Source organism: Micropterus salmoides, unplaced genomic scaffold (genome assembly GCF_014851395.1).
Source record: "Micropterus salmoides isolate LMB-PRFRI ecotype aquatic unplaced genomic scaffold, ASM1485139v1 Ms_hic_scaffold_9, whole genome shotgun sequence".
Lineage (NCBI taxonomy): Eukaryota > Metazoa > Chordata > Actinopteri > Centrarchiformes > Centrarchidae > Micropterus > Micropterus salmoides.
In genome coordinates, this window is record NW_024044681.1 from 17,427,626 (window position 1) to 17,442,954 (window position 15,329).

General features: G+C 39.7%; 1 long non-coding RNA gene across 1 annotated transcript; it reads left to right on the plus strand.

The window, feature by feature from the left end:
• Window positions 1-3,998: 3,998 nt before the first annotated feature.
• LOC119896123 lies at window positions 3,999-5,374 on the plus strand. Its single transcript, XR_005443176.1, has 2 exons — window positions 3,999-4,377; window positions 4,479-5,374. It is a non-coding gene; the product is annotated as an uncharacterized LOC119896123 (long non-coding RNA).
• The last annotated feature ends 9,955 nt before the right edge of the window (window positions 5,375-15,329 follow it).

Below are 15,329 nucleotides of genomic sequence, written 5' to 3' on the forward strand. Positions count from 1 at the left end.
TAAGACACTATTAAAGAGCCGTGCCGTGAGCTCTGTCTTCTCTCTTGCTCTTCGGCCTTTCAAGAAGTCTAGCCCGGAGAATATCCGCGACTTCTATGTTTTCCTTTGGCTTATAGCAACTTAATTAGCCATATTCACAAGGTCCAGCAAACTTTCGGTGAATTTACCTTTTTGTTTAAAGTTATCAGGCTTTTAATTTACGCAACTTTTAATTCAGAAAGCAAGCATGTGTCTTTTAAAAGCTTTGAGTTCGGTTTGTATTAATTTTCACTACTCCCAATGACAAAAAAAGTTTGGAGGTCAACCAAGTGAGTAGGTTACGCCACAGTAGCTTAACCGAGAAAGGATAAACACCACCCCAGCAAGCCACTGCAGAGTTCCAGCTACCAGCCGAGGAGGACAGACCCCTGGGACAAACCCGCTAGCAAAAGACCCGTTCCTAGCGACCGGCCATACAGCGTACCAAGCAAGCCGCCGAGGGGCCGTGAACACCAAGAACCGAGCAAACCAACAAAGCAGTAGGGCAAAACAAACTCTGGCCAGGTTGATGTCCGCTTTGTCCTTTAGTCCTGAAACACTAACTCAATTTAACTCAGTTATCACTATGGATGGAGATTGTTCATTTTTATTGATAATGATATACTTATTGGGACTGCTACTATCGATACAAAACGGGCATGAGGTAGGCTTGTACAGTATGAAGAAAATATTCAAAGTGCGATAACATTGTTATATATTGAGATGACATATGGCTTGCAATAAATAAACATATATTGAAGTGTGCATATTAGCTGCCTGGTTGTTTTTAAATTAATTATAGGATTAGAATTTGATATTTTAAATGCAGCTAAATGTTTCTAGAGCAGCAACATTAATGTTTACAACAGCAAAGTCACTATATAAACTCAATATCTGACATCACAATACTGAGTGACGTTTAGAAGGAATATCAGACCTTCCTCCTCCTCTCTGCCGTTATTCACTGCCTTACCTGGTAGAAGGAGCAACTGGTTTGTCTCAGCCAGCAGCTGAGTTTTTAACAATGTGCCAAATACAGACCAGTCTATGCTACAGACAGAACGCTTTCTGTTTGTTTGTAATATTTGGATAATTGCTAAGCTAACGTTAGCTGTGCCTGTATAAAACACACAGGATGACAGACTAAGATGATTGAATTAACCCTTACTACATGTTTACCTTACAGACAGGTGTATTGATTGAAGTATTGTCTTTTTAACTCGCGAAGGTTTTCTTGCACATACTTGCAGTAACAAGCATAGCTGTCAACTCAGTAGTTTGAAGCTAACTTAACTTCACCATCTCCACCACGACCGCGCAGCGTCTCTCTCTGCTGGCCGCTGTGTGTGTGTGTGTGTGTGTGTGTGTGTGTGTGTGTGTGTGTGTGAGGACGGAGCAGCAAAGGCTGCAGCCTGATTATGAACAGTCCCGGGCCCGTTTAATACCGCGTTTCGGTGCCATCGTTAGAAACATTAGTTTTCTTATCATTCACGTTTCAAATTCGATTTGACCCTCGAGACATAACGTTACATTATAGGACCCGCTAGTCTCGACAGCAGTATCAATAAGCTCGGACCTTATTTTTTGTTTTTTGAGAAATTTTGGAACCGGGACCTATCAGAACCATGTCTTGATCCCCATCACTTATCAGATCACTTGGGTCCATTTGTTCCCTCATCCCTTTAGAATCATATTTTTCCACAATGGCAAACTGAATACACATTGATCCTATTAGCCTAGGCCTAATGTTACTTCTGCTCTATATCATGTTGATTGCATTCTGGTTGTTTTCTGTTTTTGTTGTTTATTTCGTGATTATTATTTACTCTCACTTTGTATTCACTATAGTTGGCTAATAAATTTCCAGCGTCCAGGTCACTGTACAGAGAATTCACCCTTAGATCTGAGACTGACTGTTTAAACTAACTTATTTAAAATAATTGAACAATTACAAACTTACTGATCACTTACAATAATTGTGTAATTATTAGCTATACCGAAGGAGTCCTGACAGCCTTGGGCGACAGCTAAAGATTCAGGTGTTGCCCCCTTTACAAGGGCTTATGAATCTTTCCATCTTTTCTGTTTTCTAAGGGACATCTACATCCCACAGTTATAATATAAATCCGACATGCATGGCTGCACACACTATGGATGAAACTCACATACAGTATGTACACAAACATCCTTTTGCACACACATACAAAAATTGTAGACAAAGCACTGATGCATGCCTAAAAGTATCATCGATGTAATGTTTCAATGTAGACTGACATCTTCCAGGAATTTCCTGTCCTGCGATTTGGCCTGACAGGGAGAGAGATGATGGGGGAGGCATCTGGAACAAGCTGCTTATATAATAGCGGAGTAGTCTATTCCCTACCCAGCCTGCTTCTTTTTTTTTTTTGTGCAATTATTTGTTATGTGTTTATTTGCATGTGGATCTCTTTTATTCTAACTATGCCACATGTGGGGACAATGTTTGCTATGTAAAGGCAGATTATTATAACTTGCCTAACCCAGTTATTCAAAAATGTTATGTCCCCATTTTTGGTTTCATTACATTCAGCACAAATGAAATGTTTTGTCTTCTTTGGGGATGGAACAGTGGCTCAGTGGAAGCGGTGTTGTGACCTAACACCAAGAAGACTTGCATGTTTATTGGTAACGCAACTGTTCACCAAAGCAAATGCCTTGTATGTGTAAAAACTATTTGGCACTAAAGTTGTTTCTGCTTTTGCTGTTATCCCACTGTATGAATTGGTTTTCTCCAGGTGCTCTGGTTTCTTACCCCAGTTGTAAGACATGCAGGTTAGGTGAACTGGAGATTCTAAATTGATTGTAGGTGTGACTATGAGTTTTAATGGGTTTATCTATATCTGTTAGTCATGTGATAGACTGGCATACTCTCTAAGGTGTCCAACCCAATGCATGCTGGAATAGGCTTAAGCAACCTCAAAACCCTGAACGGGATATGCAGTTTGGAAATTGGATGAATAGATCAATGTTTTCATTGACATTAAGTTAAAGTATGTTTCAGCTATAAGTTAAGATAAAGCACAAGCCTCAAGGAAATGCATATAATTCAAAGCAATATCCTCTTAAGTGACCTAACACTGCATGCATTGCATGTGCTTCTTTCAGTCTGCCACATCCATATGACTTTTGTGTCCGTCTGAACTTAGTTACAAATTTGGCAAAAGGTAACTCTGAATGATGAGACAACACCAAGGTCGAAGCCACTTTCAATTTCCCCCACATTCCAATAGTATTATCTTGAAGCCCTGTCACAGTCATGAGTGAAAAATGTTGTCAGCTGTCTGACATAATCATTTATAATATAAATGTCACAGCGGAGGTTGGGATGAGCAGTCATTGAATTCAAATGGCTGTCAAGTCATAGAATAAATCACATGCACTGACAAAAGGTCAGGGGTTTCAGGAGATTTTTATTTAATTATTTACTTTCAACCTAGAAATAAATCCACAAAATCCTTGGGCATTGGATGTCCTTTAGGGGTATGCTCAGTAAGGCGGCAGTGATTGATGAGATTCCTCTAGATGCAAATGTGAGTTTAATCACATTTGCTTTGATTTGTTTCGTGGTTGTTTTTTTTTGTTTGTTTTTTTCTCTCTCTATACTGTATGCTTGGTACTCAGTGTCATAAAGCATGACCTATGACCATGAATATTTATCAGTGGGGGAAAAAAAATAAAGACATAAACAGTGAGCACTGATTAATAGGTAGGAGCTGATTTGTACCTGATGAACCTTTTTAAAACAAGTCTGTAGAGTGCCTGATTGACAGCCAAGATTATATAACATAGGATAACACATTTCTGCTGAAAGTCATAGAAAGTTGATTGAGCGTGCTTGCTCTTCTACCAACTTTACATTCATCTAAATTCACATTCACACCTGCTACCAGTACAGCCATAGCTTTCTACTGTTGATGTGAAGTGAGTAGTTAGGGATTTGTGCCTCACTTAAGGAGAAACAGTAGAGGTGATGGTGTCTCATTTTAGCAACCCAAATTTGTTTTTACAGCCAATCCATAATTTTGCAATGGCAAATTTAACATTCATAAACTCAATTCTCTAACTTCATCCAAAACACTGAATTAACAAAACAACTTGTAACTTTCTAGATAAAAGGCACAGTCATTTAAAGCTAAGATGGATGGATGGATGGATGGATGGATGGATGGATGGATGGATGCAGCCTTAAAATAAATGTCTCTGAAAAACTCAGTGAATTCAGCAGTCCACCTTCTTGCTGTGGCTGGGGTTCAGCTGTGTTTAGTGAGTGGAAGAGAGTCAACACATTAAAATGACTACACATCAGCTGGACTGAAACAGGTAACTTCATTGTATGTGAAAACAACATTATTTAAACAAACACTATGTTGTAATTTAATCTTTCCAATAGCTGGGTGTCATCTCTGTCATTACCACTCCAGGCTCACTGCACCAGGTACTGCGGAATCCCTGGCAGGACATTTATCAAGACAACGGCGTGATGCTTTACAGGGCCAACACAACTCTTCAGCAAGTAAGCCATAAGAAATTCAAAAACTATATAATGTACAAGTTCTGCAGAAGAAGCTCACTTGGTATTCTCAGTATGGATATCATGGCAGATGCTGCAAAGAGACTGAAGAAGACTTTGTCGGAGGAAGCGGGGAAGAGAAAAAGAACAGACAAGAGTAAATATTCTGTGGCAAGCTAGCCAGCAACTAACGCAACAGCACTTACAGTAACTTTACTAATGTCTGTGTGTATGTGTGTGTTATTAAGTAAGTTTGAGATTTATAGCTAGTGGCAAGTAACCAAACAACATTATGTAACATTGTTAGGTAGAGATGCAAAATCTCACAAAAAAGCTAATCTTACAATATGTTGTTTTAATTGTTGTGGCCAGTCAGTATATCGTACAATGGCTGCTTACAGTCTTGTTTAAATATATAGTACTCCATGTTCATATATCTTATTTGTATTGGAATATGGTTAAACACAAACGGTGACACATTTACATGTTTGGCCTATCTACACACATTCAGAGAAGTTAATCGGGCTGTCAGGTTAAATCATTTAAAATAAACACACATATAACATTCCATGACTAAACATAAACAACACAGTGGTGAGATGTCATCAGTGTAACGCTAGTAGTCCAACCGCCACACATTTCAGCCTTATTTAACTGCTGCACTTGATGCCACCTGTATTATTCTATGCAATTCTATTTTCTCAATACTCAACAAAGGCCTGCTCCTCTTTGCAAACCATCAGCTTATATCCTGTAAATACTGCAAACAGTCTCTGTTTTAACAATGACCTATTCTTCTATCTAGTGTATGTGACGATTATCTTCTGTTCACCATGTCATACACCCCACTACATTGAGTAATGACTTGATCATTTGACTGTAGGCAATTGAACAGTTAGTTACATTGTACAGTATGTCGATTGATGTGATGTCAAACAGCATCATTTCAGACTTCAGTTAGGCACAACTGCGGAATCAAGAACTTGTTGTTCGTTCTTAAGCTTCCTGCCTTCCACAGAGCAAGGGAAATGATGCAAAACTCATTGAAATGTTACATCGCTCTCCCTTTTATATCTTCGCCTTCCCGTTTCCCCCATGAGACATGGTAATGGTGGTCCCTAAGGTGCAGGCTGACAGACACTGCATTTTAATCTTTCCTGCATTGTATTCTTCTTTTGTCACATCTACTTAGCCTCTCTAGGGGAGTCTTAAGATAGATAGATTTTCCTTTTGATTTTTTTTAACCAGTTCTAGTTTCAGAAGTTGGCCAGATCCACTTTGCAAAGCGACCCTTTGGCTTACTAACAAAACATGTCTGCAAACTGCCTCTGTTTTACCAGTGACGTTTGGGACATTTGATACAATTTAAACCATTTCCTGCTTAATAGCTTTTATGCACATGGTAAATAAAACTGGGTCATCAAACAGTAACCTATTCCTGAGAAAAAAACCTCCATCTTAGTAAGATCTACCAAAATATTAAATGTGGAATACATCAGCATTAAAGAGTAACTGTCGTGAGCTCCTGCTTACAGACATTTACCACCTTCTAAATGGCTCTTTCAAAGGTGCAGTTAATGCTGGTAAATGTTCTGGTTATAAAAAAAAAATCATGAATTTATCTTAGGAAAATGTTTTAGTCACATGAAATGAAGCAAAGCCACTTCACTGGTTCTGTGTCACAAGATAAATTGTTAGTCAGGGTGGTGTCATCATTCCATGTACAAGCACTATTGATTTTGATAGCTTATCCAGTAATTAAACTAACACTTTGAAGGACTGAAAATGAGAAAAATGTGATACTGTATACTTAAGTAATCACCAGCGTGACTACCGCATAAGAAGCAACACTGCAGCTGACATGTTGCACAAAAGCAGTACCATGCTTGTCAGCTGCAAAGAAGACCATTTGGGTTAGAGATGCTGCCATTTAATTTGCTTAAACGCCTTTTCATCCTTGTGTTTATGACATTGCCATTTGTGCACCAGGTGGCTGTCAAGCTACACTTTACTCCTCTCTATTTGCCTGATTTATCTCTGATGCTGAGGAGGAGGACAGTGAAGTGGGGACATGAAGGCAGTGCGCTTTTATTTCTCACACAAACATTCTGCTGACTCTCCCGAGTGTGATTGATGCTTTTAAAAAAGCCAGTGATTACACTAGGACTGTCCCTGACTAAGGATTTACATAGTCGAATCAGAATTGTCAAGTCTTGCCTATAGTCGACTGATAGTCGAATTGTATGTGTTTGTGTGGCGGTGATTGCGGGGGATGGGGGGACTTATACACAGTAGCTCTGCTTCAATCTTGAGAAATTCCAGAGCTGCAGTCTTTTTCCATTAGTCAGTGTAACTTATACCGTTATATTTCTAGCTCAACTGAGGCTTATCGTAGACCATTATCACACTGATTGCCTGCCATTCACCGGTCTTGTGCGTTGAGTTTTGCCTGCATGCCGTGCGGCAAGTCACGGTTCCTCGTGGGTCTATTTCAAGTAGCTTACTATTTAAAAACTATATAATAATAATAATAATAATATTTATTAAAAATTTTTTTTTCCTTTTTACATATTTATATACAGCATTAAATGTTGAAATTTATATTGTAATATGCTGTACTTTAACTTATTGGAGAAAACAGGTACTTCTATGTAAAATCAGCTGTTGAGCACCAAAATGGCATGATCCTCGTTTTGCTGCGAAGCATCGACTGTGAGTTTGACAGTTGAATCAGGCTCTGCCCATCGAAGCATCGAATCTTTGAGTTTTGCATTCGTGCGTGCCTACATGTGCGTTGCACTTCCTCGCGGGTCTATTTCAAGTACTATTTAAAAACAATATAATATTCTTTGTGTAGTTTATCAATGGTGATAAATGATCAGAATGTCCCATGAGGTGGACAACTCTGTACAACACCTGCGAAGCTGGAGCTCCGTCTCTTCAGCAAATGTTCTTCTGCCACTATACACACACATAAAGCCCCACACATGCGCCCTAACCCACCTTCCTTAAGGGTTACGGTTACAATTTTGGATTTATTCACGCACTTTAAAAACATTTATTAAAAGCTTCTTTATTTTCACATTTTTATTTACAGCATTATATGTTGATTTATATTGTAATAGGCTATATATTAACTTAGTGGGAGAAAACTGGTATTTAAAATTGGACATTGAGCACCCCCATATCGCTAAAATGGTATGATCCTTATTTCAAAATGCAACTGCGAAGCTTCCAATGTGAGATTGACAGTCGAATCAGGCTCCGACCACCGAAGCATTGAATCTTGACTATTCAGAGTCAGCCATAGATTACACTATTGCATCCATTTATCCTCACAGCACCCCCCCCCCCCCTCTCTTTGTGTTTTTCTTTCTTTACCTCTTTCTCTACAAACACTTTCCACACATTTAGTAACACTAATGAAAAGAGAGCTTTAAAAAAGTTCCTCTGCGGGGAGAAAATGATAATTACTGATGGTGCAGAGGGCATGCAATGGCTCATATCAGAATACCAATACACCTCTTTGATCCCTTTTGCTATCCTGGCACTTAAGCCACCTTTCTACAGCTGCTGGTAGCAAGCTGAGTGAATCATATCACGGCCTGTGTTATTGCTGGAGGCAAAGGCATTTGGAAGAGACATGATAATTAGCCAAAGTCAACAGCTATCTTGAAGTTGTCCTCCCCTTGTCTTGTTCCCATGGCAAAAAATAAACCTTGTTAACCTCACCGTTAACCTGCATGGGTCATTAAAAAGCCAAGCATTGTTCAGACTGACACAAACTTTTTTTATGTTCTATCTCAACAACTTATTCTCATCTCAGTGTTGCTACAGACGCTTTCAGACAGCATGACAAAGTGTAATTATTTGACGCTAAAGGTACCCTTCAGCGTCCATATGAAACACCGCAGTTTACTACGTCACAGAAACACAAAGAACCTGTAGGGTTAGCCAGTCGACATGCATAAAATCCCTGACTTAGGCGCTAACATTTCTGATGGTTATGGTAAGTGTAGGGCGCTTCGGGGGGTTGTCAGTGCTTTTAACATGAACATAGCTAGCTTTTGGTCTGTATGAGACTCCCTGAAAAATTTCAGTGGGCAAGTGCGTACATGTGATTGGAGGAGGTAGTACCCATAGAGTCCAGTGGAGTGGAGTGGGTGGAGCCTGTGCTTATAGAACTAGGGTTACCTTATTATAACCTTCGTTTTTGTAAACATGTATGTATGTTTGGATATTTTACTGCTTCAGAGAAGGAGCCAGCAGATAAATTGGTGTACTGTATCTAAGACTCTCGGAAACTGTAGTTGTTGATTGCTAATCAATAATAGCTGTATTAGGTTTTGAAGCAAAAAGAGAAAATCCATGATAAAACACATTACTGAGTAGACATAAGGCAAAGATAAGAGAAGCTAGAAGTACTGCTCTTCTGATCTCTTTAGTACCTGTTTTGTTTTCACTAAAACACGTCACACACTCTGAAACTTTTTTTTATTTCAAGCACAATGAAAGAATGCTTCTTTGTCATTTTGTTCATGATGTGTTTCGTAATATTGCAAACTATAGTGGACAAACAGTACAGATGGAATTAAAGGCACTTAAGAATGACTGCAATAAACCAATTTTGCTTCATAGAAAATTTTATCTAAAAATGACCTCTTCTTGTCAGTGGTCTGGCTTTATTTAGCGTGCCAAATTTTGACGGGAATTTTGAGTGTTATGCCATTGGATCTTAAGTTATACCGAATAAGAGATAAAGTGGAAAGAGCAGACATCAGAGAAGAGAGAGTCACTGAACCTTGTTAACATACAGACACACACACCCATTCAAACACCACCTGTCTAGGCCTAAAGCTAGAGCAAGCTAGCACAGGGATGCTGTTTGTTCAGTGAAGCTGTCAGAAGCTTTGCTCCGCCCTACAGATGTGCACACAAATATGTGTGAGTGTGTTTGGGTGAGGGAGCTCCAGGGGGCCGCTGTGCAGAAACAGGGGTGCTGTAAGTTCAGTCCTTTCACGGAGATCAAAGTCGAGCTCCTGGCATTAATGATCTGATGTGAGCAGCTGGCTGGTTGCCACTGACCTGGCTAAAAGTTTTCATTTGGACTAAGATAGATGGCCTTATTTGGCCGTTCTCTGTTAGGGAGGCAAGCATGTTAGCAAACAGGACATCAGTGGAGTGGCTAACAGTGCAGTAAGCTGCGGACTCTCAGTACCACAAGGAACTTAATGTCGCTGCCAGTGTAAGGATCGTTTAACAGACAGGGATGCAATGATTACAGATTTTGTTTATTGTTACGATTATTGTCAGAGAAATAATCACGGTTTCACGATTATTATGCATTAATTAGTTTCACAACACTAGTAATGATTTAAGTTGATTTTTAACATTTAATTACATTAACAATTATATTAATAATACTTATGTATTATAGAAATATAAGAGGAATATTAACTTACCCCCCAGGGGAAATTGTTATAAAGGAGGGGAATAAACCTGTATAAACTGTCATCAGCTCTCATCTATACATATGTTTTAGTGAAAATGATAGAAATTGAGTTCATTGTTAACTGAAATGCAGTTAATTAGTAGCCTATAGTCCTGAATAGTGGCTCAACGCAGCAACAAACCACCCTGGCGTGGCGCAAGCCATTGAAAATAATGGGCCTCATAGCGCAGCGGGGCTGTCGTTGCGGTGGGTCTGAAAGGTTACACCTGCTTTGTTTGTTTACGTTGCACTGAAAGCTCGACTCTCACTGCTATGGCATTGATTGTAAGTGACACATTTATATTTAATTCCCTACCAACTTGCTAGATTATTTAATATAATGTATTAGGTATACCTTTACTTGGGCGTGCAAAGCTGGGTGGTGATCCCACAGGTGTTGCATCAAGTTTAATGTAGTTATTCGCTCCTTAAGCAGGAACCTTTAAATGGCAAGTTTTTGAACAGGTGATCCGTCATCTTCAGTAACGCCCTGGTCAGACGTGGTGTATCCGAATTGCTCCCACACGGCCGACTTCAGCTGTTTCTTTGGAACTAAAGCTTCACAGTTTTGTCCCTCTGACACTTAAGCTGGTGCACCGCTCCTGTAACTTTATTTATTGCCACAGTTTCGTTCCGTGCAACAGAAACACTCGGTGTAGCGGAGCCTTAACGATTAATTAACCATGACGTTTTAAATCGCGGTTAATAGTGAAATCCGGTAATTGCTGCAACCCTAATAACAGACATTACAGACATTAGGGGATCTCAGAAAGAAGTAGGCAGTTTTGCAGATGCATTATACATTTGAAGGTTGTATTCAGGCTGTAGAACTGATTCAAACAGACGCTGTGTTGTGGAATCAACCAGCCTCGCTCAAAAAGGGAGGGGAGGTCAGATAGTGGCAAAAAGGGGTGAGTTTTCCTCCCATGGAGTTGGCCTTTTTACATGCAAAAACCAGAGACATCGCCTGATGTTTGGTAAGGATCTGCAGAGACTCAGACATGCATCACTTAAGGATTGTGTATTCAAAGAGTCTTAGTAACCTCTCTCACCATAAAGGTGTCACTGGAGACCCTTAGCAGGACAGCAAAGGGCCTGTCCGACCCCTCTCTCTCCACAGATCACCTCCAGACATCAAAAGTACCACCCGTCACTGTCTGTGTAGTATTAATTAATGCTTTAGTTAAACGTTTCATATACAATTTCCTACTAAAACATTCATACACACGCTTGTGTGTATAACCAGCTTCCCAGTTCCTAGCAAAGTGGTAAATCTCAAAGTTGAATGTCTACTGTTTTCTCATAAGACCCGAGCTCTGCCAAGGGGACAGAAAAGGTATAACACACAAGTGTTTAAAACTCTGCTTACACCGATGAGAATAATCATCAATAATCAAATATCTACCATGTAATGGTATAAACGAATTCTTTGCTGCCATTTTGGTCCCTGTACAGAGGGCTTACCCTCAGATTTGAGATTGACTGGTTGAGTTTACGATTTCAGAATAACTAAACCATTAATAACTAATGAATTACCAGGAATTCGTGTAATCATCAAGCTATACTCAAGAACCTATAGCCTTGGGCGGACAAGCAAATCTTTAGGTGGTGCCCCCTGGTTTCGAGGTATGAATTAATATTCCCGAAAAAATATTAATTTCCATAACTATTAAAATTATACATAGCTTTAGACCTACTACAATTGAGACAAAAGACAACGATAGTAAGCATCAGCACTGTTCCTGTAAAGCTGGGTAGGCCTCTATTCATTATTACAATCGTTAAAAAGCAGAACAGTAGGGATTTATATCATTACATTCAGTAGGAAGTTAGCTAGAGTTAGGACATTAGGAACAACCCACAGCCTACATTTTTCTGGATTTATTTTAGGTTTAGGAAAGAATAAATCATAATTCTCCTTTCAACCTCTCTGGGTAGCATCTGTAACTGTTACAAGTACCCCAGGACCAGCGTTTGACCATATCCTGGAAAGATACGGCAGAAGAAAGCTAGAAAATGACTCCTTTTGCATTAGAGTGAACGGAGCGCAGCCATGAAAGTGTCGGACCTCAGTTACAGCGAGTCCTATACTGCGCTGTGAATGGCCAGCTGTGTATTCAGGGCATGGCTTAGGAAAGGGTCAATTAGGCTACTTTACTTCAAACTTTAAATGTTTCTGACATGGATTTATTTCAATGTTGAGTAATGCAGTATGATAATAAAATGTATTTCTGCATCAGTGTGGGGCAAAGAAAACAACTGAAACGATTCAGACTGTGCAGACAGAAAGTAAACAGGATTCGCGGTGCTGCCCTCAGTCCTCCGGGATACTTTCGCTTCACATGGTCATGCTGCTTCACATATTCGTGGACAGCAGTTGGGCTGCCGTGAAGCTATTTCCAATTCACAGAGCAGCACGTTGTTGATTGTCTGTCTAAATTACTCCCAAACTTTAGATGGTCAAAGTTGGTCATTACGGTCATTACGTGGACTTGGCTATCCAAGTCCACGTAATGCCTCAGACCTAAATATAACTCCTTCTGTGGATACTTTCAGTATGATTTCATTCAGAATGGGGAGAAAAAGGCTTGTCACATTGTGCTGAGGCATTTCAGTGTAGGGGCTTTATTTCTATTTCTATGTCCTTTTTCAAGCTAAGCACACAAGAGAAGAACATAATCTATATCAGTTTCATTTTGTGCATACAAAATAATTTTTTGATTGTTTACACCAGGTTTTCTTCCAGAGATAACCACTGTATAAGTAGGAAGTAACACTTGCAACTACCAGCAAGATAAATGGATTTCTTTTCCCCAGTAACTCTATACTCACTATTGCTGCCAGACCAGTCCCCCCACACCTTCCTTTGTCCTGACACACAAACACAGAGAGCTATCATAAGAGAAGTGCTTGATTTCACCCAATTTCGTATTTTCAGGCAGTGGGATATGTGCTGGATATCCGCTCTCTTATTGTGAGACAAGCTTTTGTGAGTATGACAAAGAGACCTGTGCCTACCAGAGGCCCTGATCTGTCCTAATGGGGTTTGTCTGGCTTTACAGAGGTTTTCGATTTCTGTGAATACACTAGTCAATTTCACAGACATATCAGCTGGCCTTGCAGAGGGACTGCCACTTCCACAGAGAGTAACATGAAGACATGGGTCAAATAGAGGTTAACAATTAATATTTGTCCTTGATTATAAATAAATGAAGAGTTATTTAAGTGGCATTAATTAAATGGAGAGTTGGTTGAGTGGCATTAAGTAGATCAGACAAATGTAGACTGTCATGTATATACACAATCAATCAAAGTGAAATAGAATTTCTAACTGAGTTGCTGTCAGTCTTTGCAGCTTAACTAACAAGGCATCTAGCATTCTGCACCAGTTTGTCTTCCTACATGTTTGCACTGTACACTGGGCCTGTGAGAAACGTGAGAGCAGCAGTAGTCTGAATTAGTGTTCATAACACTTTAGATCAGTGGTTCTCAACCTTTTTTGGACCAGCGCGCCCCCCCCTCCCCCATCCCCCATCCATTATCCATACTGCCCCCCATCAAAAAAGATGTTTGCTATTTGCCCTGAATATTGTTGGGTTTTTTTGTTTTTTTTTTTGTTACTATTGTTAGTAAAAACATGGAAAATGTAACAAAAAAGCCATGTGAAAAGTAATTATATTTAACTAATAAGTGGATTTTCCTCCCAGAAACTGTGTGAAGCCAGATACTGATTCTGGGATGGGGCATTTAATAGCATTCTGGTGAAAATTTCTCCTGCAATTTCTGCCTTTTCTGCACTAATTTATGGTGGCAATGTCTAAAACTTCAGGTGGCAGGTGACAATTCAAATATATTATTATAATAGAATATAATCTAGTGAGGTTCTCGGACATTCTTATTGCTTTTAAATATTTTTCTCCTGTAGATCAACTTATTTAATATCATCCCTGCTTAGTCAAGACACATGATTAAGTCTTACCTCCTCTTTTGTGGGGAAGTAACCTATTTAAATGTGTTTGTGGCCCCTTTTCATCTCAGTAATAAATGAATCCGTTTTAATTCAGTTATTGACTCCTACAGAATGACATTGTAACTGTGGCGCAGATACAACGTGCTAGCCTCAAAAACCCAGCTGTTTTCTAAACATTAACTTAGCTTTCCTTACATGCTTGCTAATAACTTTTAATAGCTGGATCTCCAACACTGACAGCGTTGTGTTGGACAGATTTGTGCAGCTGTGATCGAGGGACAGATGAGAGAGACGAGCGAGAGGATGTGCTACACAAATACGCGCTGCCTGCAGCTCAAATACGATTTTAAATAGGCCTAGTAAAACAAAATCGAAAATCAATATGTGGCGGTCAGCACTGATATTGTGGCAGGCCGCCACAAATAAATGAACGTATGGGAAACACTAACTTATGTGCTCATGTTCAAAACGTTCTGCACATTCAGAACCTCTCCCACATATCTGAGTTCTCTGACATGTAAATAAAAAAAAGTCGTAATGGAAAACTAACGTCATTAGTCTATTTAAGGAGAATTCATAATATTTTACTACACACCCTATACGCCATTATGTTACTGATTCGCTGGAAGTATCCCCTCGTCGTCCAACAGACAAAACTCAATGAGACGAGGAGGTGCTCATGCCGGGGGAAAACGACACACACGTTAACTTCAGCACCTCCTGATAAAGTGCCGCTTACAATCCCCAACAGAGCAAGTCAGGACTTCAATTTTTAACGTTACATTTTTATAGCCTACTGAAACTACAGTATATGTCCGCTTTAGCACAAATTGTCTGCGACTCACAGCGCAAGGTGGGTCCTTGTCACTCGCTGGTGTCACAGTGAAGTTGCTTTCAGAGGGAGTCCGACAGCAGAATATTCCTCTTGTAAATGTGTAACCACGCCGACAACAAGATGTTCACGGTTTATTCCTAAACACTTTTCCACAAAGAAACAGAGTGTCAATTTTTACACAGTACACAGAGTTTACACAGTAAAATTGTGGGTAAAATTTTACAGATGATACTCTGACTTCCCGTTCCCGTGAAGGCAGCACGAAGCTGCACCACAAGTACAGTCTCATCCAGTCACACTGGACTAAACTAGCAGGTTTTAATGTGGCAGGCCACAGTTTTTGTAAGTAGTTTAAAGTTTGTCTAAAGTTTAGTTTAAGTCTCATTGTTGTGAATCTTAAGTGTAAACTCACCTTAGAATTTCCAACCAACAAACGCCCCCCAAAAGCAGCTCAGCGCCCACCCTT